The sequence below is a fragment of the Tupaia chinensis genome, unplaced genomic scaffold, assembly GCF_000334495.1.
Source record: "Tupaia chinensis unplaced genomic scaffold, TupChi_1.0 Scaffold000159_1, whole genome shotgun sequence".
Lineage (NCBI taxonomy): Eukaryota > Metazoa > Chordata > Mammalia > Scandentia > Tupaiidae > Tupaia > Tupaia belangeri.
In genome coordinates, this window is record NW_006159630.1 from 2,231,376 (window position 1) to 2,237,167 (window position 5,792).

Consider the following 5,792-nt stretch of genomic DNA (forward strand, 5'->3'; position numbering starts at 1 on the left):
TGAGAGTCCAGCAACATAGCCATTATGCTAACTGCTGGTCCCGCCAATTTTATTTATTTTTCAATTTGACTGAGAGAGAGTGGGAAAGTGAGAAAGCAAGCCACCAGGTCCAGGTCGACTCAAATGTGGTTGACCATGTGGGAGTCCAGTGCCTTAACCACCATGCCACCTGCCGGCCAAGCCATGTTTGATATGGCCCAAGATGAACAAACAAGCTAGACTTAACAATTATAAACCTCGCAGAACCTAACATAACTGCCAGGGTCTCGGGAGCCACTCTGCCCACTCAGGCCCCTCCCACCTCTCCGGGGTGCACTTTAGCTTCTACTTTAACTTCCTTTTCCCTTCGCTGCTGGTGTTTCCTTCCATTCTTTGTCCAAAGCACCACGAACCTAGATGTCATCACAGAAGCCATCCCACAGCAAATTGACACTCCCCCAGCTCTCATGGGTGAGAGAGGTTGCAACCACAGGCCTCCTCCAGGGACCACATAGCAGCAGGTCACGTGTGGTGGGAGGAGCTGCAAGCTCACCCTGGGGGGGGCCCTCACTCAGGCTGAATTACACTGGACCCAGCTGGCCTCCTTCAGCCCTGTTACCAGCCTTCACCCCCATCTCAGCTAGTGCCTCACCCCACCCACTCCATGGGTCAGGCTGAACCCGAGACCTTCTAGGCCAGGCTTCCAGGCGCTGGCCTGCCTGCTTCCCCCTCTGGTGCCCCTACTGCAGGTCCGGGAGCCTACAGCCACCAGGCTGCCTTGCCACGGCCCCAGCTGCATCAGCAAGTCCCTCAACATCTTGGTTTCAGTTTCTATTCCTAGGGGCAGTCTGGCCATGAGCAAGGCTGGTGGCTCTGGGCCAGCCCTGCCCTGCCCTCTCCCTCCTGCCAGGCTGGGCACCCCCTGGAAGGCAGCCATGGGTTGGCTGGGCGAAGGAGGCTGCAGGCACCCAGAGCACACGCAATGCGCCCACGCATCATCCTTGGCCTTCTCCCCTGCTGGGCCCTCACAGCCTGTCACAGTCACACAGAGCAGAAAGGGGCGGGTGGCTTTTAGGGAGGCTAGGGGAAGAGGCACAGGAAGTGCCCCCAGGCTGCTGTCTGCTGCACCCCACCCCTCTCAGCCTCCAGGTAGGGGCTGCCCTGTTTGTCCCCAGTGGTCACACACGCAGTGCAGGCAGGGCTAGAGCTGGGGCCCGGTGGGCAGCACTCCACCACAAGTAAGGCCCCAGCCTCCGTTTCTGCAGGGCCAGGGCTCTGCCAGGGCCGCTGTGTGACCGGGCAGCTGACAGCTCTGCACCTCTCCAGCAGCATCTGACAGCCTATCCCCCAGTTCCGCAGTGCTGGGTGGGCTCTTAGAGGTTATAGGACATGACTTGTCTGAGTCCCTGGGAGTCCGAACACGCTCCTTCCCGGGCGGCCCACCCAGCAGGTGTTCCAGCAACCAGCGGCCAGCCCTGGACAGTGGGGAGGCCCACCAAGTGTGCCCTGTGACCTGTTGAGTCCCAGCTGTTCCAGAAGAAAAGATGGAGCCCTCTAACCTGCTGTCATAACTCCTCCCAGAGTCAGCAACAGGAGGAAATCAACAGCACGAACACCGACCACAGAAAGCCAGCAGATCCTTCGTCCCCCACCACCCAGCAAAGGCATCCGGGATACGGCCACCATGCACAAACGCAGCAAGAATGACAAGGGGTGCTGGCAGACTCTCCCCAAACCTAAACACCAAGTGCAGCCTCAGCCTGGGATCTCAGGTGCGCAGAGCCCTGGCTCACAGCATCTGCAGGCCGGCACGTGTGTGCAGCGCGGACTGGGGAACACCTGATCTTCCCAGGCCTGCACCGATGCAGGCAAACGAACATCAAACCCCAACTGTGTGCAGAACCCCGGGACACACCTACTGTGTGCAGGAGCCCGGGGCATAGCCGTGACACAGTGGAGGTCTCCAAGGGAGCCGCAGGCTGGTGTCTGAGTGCTACTGTGGACAAACAGCTAGGCCGAGTGTGACCGGGAGGGGGCCTGGGGGAGGGGCAGGCTGTAGGTTCATTTCTTTTATTTATTTATATTTTAAGGGATTATCTAATTTATTTATTTTAATTTGACCAGAGAGGGGCAGAGAGAGAGAGGGAAAGTGAGAAAGCAAGGCGCCAGGTCAGGGACTCGAACCGTGGTTGGCCATATGGGAGTCCAGCGCCCTTAACCACCATGCCACCTGCCGGCCCCAGTTCATTTATTTTTTAATTTGCCAAAGAGGACGTGCATTTGGTGGGGCGAGGGAGAGAGGGAGACAGCAAGTGAGAAGTCACTACCCGTGGGCAATGGCCTGGCACAACCCCTTCTCCACTGTCCCCTCCTTGGGATTTGGGCACACACACGCTACGCATCTTTCTCAAGCCACCGGGGCCAGGTCCCAAACCACAGAGTCGACCATGTGGAATTGAGCTGCCTTAACCACAACCGGCCCCAGGCTGTGGTTTTAAATGAGGTGGTCGGGGTGGCATCAGAGCTGGGAAAGATGGGGACAGCACCCACACTGCCTTTTCGGGAAGGCGTGTTCCAAATGTGGTGGGGAGCGGGGGGACGGGTGGAATCAGGCCTGTGGTCTCTACACGTCAGAAGGAAGCACCAGGGAGGCTACAGGCTCAGGAGGGCCCAGGTGAGCAGATCCGGAGGAGAGCTGGATGCAGTCCATGGAGGACCTGGGCCAGTATGAGGTGGTGTGGACGAGGGGTCTTGGAAAGGGCCCTCTCCTGGCCATCTGCAGCCCGAGAGTAGGGGGGTGGTCAGGGGCAGGCAGAGCAAGAACAGGGGCCCCTTCCCTTCATCCCCCATAGGATGGCAGAGCTGCCTGGGAGGCAGTGTCAGCCCCCGGGGAGGGTCTGCCGGTGCAGCCAGAGGGCACGAAGGAAGGAGAGGGGCCCAGGATCATGCTGGGCTCTGAGGGAGGCTGGGAGGGTGAGCTAGCTGCCCTGGTCTGTGGGGGCCAGGTGCAAAGCAGAGGTCCTAGCCAAACTGGGGGCTGCTGGCTCACAGTGGGGGCCCAGTACCACCATGAAGGTGGAGGCTGAGAGGGACCAGGCCCAGGGAAGCCAGTCTGAGACTCCCCCAGCCAAGGCCTGGAGTCTACCCTGAGCAGGTGAGACCGCCTAACTCAGGGCCTGCCCACTGCTCTACCCATCCCAAGCCAGGAAGGAGCCTGGGCGAGCCAGTGGGCTTGTCATCTTCCAAACCCACCTGGGCAGAGTCCTCACCCCCAGCCTGAGGCTGCTGCCTCCCTCTGAAATCCTCCAAGACCTTTGTGGTTACCAAGGGGAGGGGGAGCCCTGAGCTCTCCCTAAGAAATGAAACTAAGATTGTAAAAAGTGACAGGCACCCCTGAAAAAGGACCTGATGAAACTGTGGACTAAGGAAAGTGCTTCTTTCAAGTGAGTCCTTGGGCCCCAGACCCCAGCCCACCAGCTGCAGGCTGCAGCCAGGACTCCGCGTCCTGCCTACGACTGCCCATTGCAGTGCTCGGTGGGGTCCCCGCTGCCCCCTCCAGGTCCCACAGCCACCACGCCCCCTTGGGCCTTACCCGCCAGGGGCAACAGGAGACAGACTGGCTTCGCACTGGCAGCAGAATTTGGGGTGTCCTCCCTGGAGACTCGCCTGCAGGAGGGGCACCGCACACCTCTGAGACAGCAACAGCGGGGTGCTTCTCAAGTCACAGATCTGCCAGAGGAAGCGTGCTGGAGCCCCGCGGTCTCCGGCTATATGCCCTGCCTCCTGTCACGTGACCACAGCTGCTTCAGTTTCATTTTCTGGGAAAGTAAAATTACAGCAGCCGGAAGCCCCTGGTCAGCTGAAACCTGAAGCAGCTCAGCGCCCGGCCCTGCCCCAAGTCAGCTCCTCTCAGCCCAGCCCCGCTTCCCGCTTTCCCGCGACTCCCCCTCCCAGCCTCTGGAGCCCTGCCAGTCTCTGCCATTGCCTGCCGCCCAGCCTGCTCAGTGAGGGCGCCCAGGGCATGGGCAGAGACTGGAGGGACAGTTCCCAGTGTGGTGGGTGGAGGGCTGAGATGGAAGGGGGCTGGGGGGGCGGTGCTCGGGCATGCACATGGCCTCCCCACTCTTCCTGGAAAGGTACAAAGCACCTGTCCCGCAGAGGACCTGGGGATTAGGGAGTCACATGGGGCGACCAGGGCTAGGGCAGTGGGCAAGACTCCCAATCTTGAGGCCACAGGGGGGTCATAATTACTGGGGAAGGGGGCTGCCACTATGAGGCCCCCCACTTTGTCCAGTCACCCAGAGGAAACCAAAGCAATTCCCTGAACTCCTGAGGACTGTGGAACTGAAGGCCAAAGGGCAGATGAAATCCCCCAGGAGCCACTGGCTCATCTGCCCATGTCCCTGGGGCCTGGGCCCCGCCATGCCCCACCCTGTGCTTCCAGATGCCCTGCGGTGGAGGGAGGGCTCCCAATGCCTGGCTTTGAGAGGCACCTTCTTGTGGTCTGCTGGTGGCACAGGGGCACAGCAAAAGGGTTCAAAGTCACCCAAGGGTTGGAAAGCGTCCACTCAGTGTCTTGTCTCCCTGGCACTGGGTTGATTCGGGGTCTCGCTGACGCCTTCATGGGGGGTCAGTAAAACTCCCGGGTGCTTCAAACATCCCCCCTCCCTTTTCTTCCTGAGCTTGGCGGGCCTCCTGACCTCAGCAGGCGGCTGGCTCTGGTCTTTCTAGTTAATCCCTGCAGGCGCGGGCTGGGTATATCTTGCTGACATTGACATCAACATCCGGACGCATGGAGGGCCAGTGGTGCAAAGACGGAGAGGTGGGCGGGCACCCTGCCTCGGAATCGCCTAGTGAGCCAACCAGAACCCCTGCCTTAAAACCCAGTCCCAGCTCCCGACCCTTCCCCTCAGGGCCCGGCAGGCCACATCGGCCCCTTCCCGCTGGTGGGGTGACTTATTCCCTTCTCTCAGGGCCACCCTAACACCCAGTGGGGGCCAGCGGCGGCCTGGGCGGCCTCTCCTGGGGGCCAGCCTGTTGTCAGGAGTGTCTGCAAAGACGCCGAGAGTAGAGAAGAGGTCGCTTTGCTCCCATCACACCACCCGCCGTCGGAACACCCTCTGTGGCAGGCGGCAGCGAGGTGGGCCAGGGGTTCAGCTCTCTCAGGCCACCGCCAAGATCTGGCGGGCGCCACTTACCACCCAGGGCGCCCGAGACGGGTTTTGCACCTAAGGTAGAGGATGATTCTTGTGGGCACCCTCCCAGCGTAGGTGGCACCCCTTCTCTGCAGGCTTTGAGTCAAGGAGCACTAGAGCAGGGGTCAGGAGGGCTCCTCCATGGCGGAGAGGGCACCCCGCCCTTCCCCAGGCTGCCCATCTGCTGAGCTCCTGGAGGCAAGGCCAGAACCCGAGCAGTCAGTGTGAGTGGCCCCTGGCTTCACCCCACTGCCCACCCAGCAGCTGCTATAGAGGTCTGGGCACTCCCACACTCAAACACCTCCAGTGGCTCCCCAGGCCCAGGCCTCTTCCTTTCCACCTGAAGCAGTTTCCTGCTCCCAGTTCGGCTTCCTGGGCTCAGGAGGCCCTCCCCAGAGCCCACTGCTCCCTGCCTGCGCTGGCCTGAGGACCTTGGCGAGCTCCCTGGCACCTACGCCTTCCCTTTCGGTCGGCTTCCTGGCTTTTCCAAACAGACGGCGAGAGAGAAAGCAAGTGGGGCTGTGCGAGCGGGAGGCTCGCCCACCACCTCTGCACCTGCGCTTTCCCTCCCCGCCTCCCCCGCGCGCCGCTCCTCAAGGTCGCCTCCCCGAGCCGCGG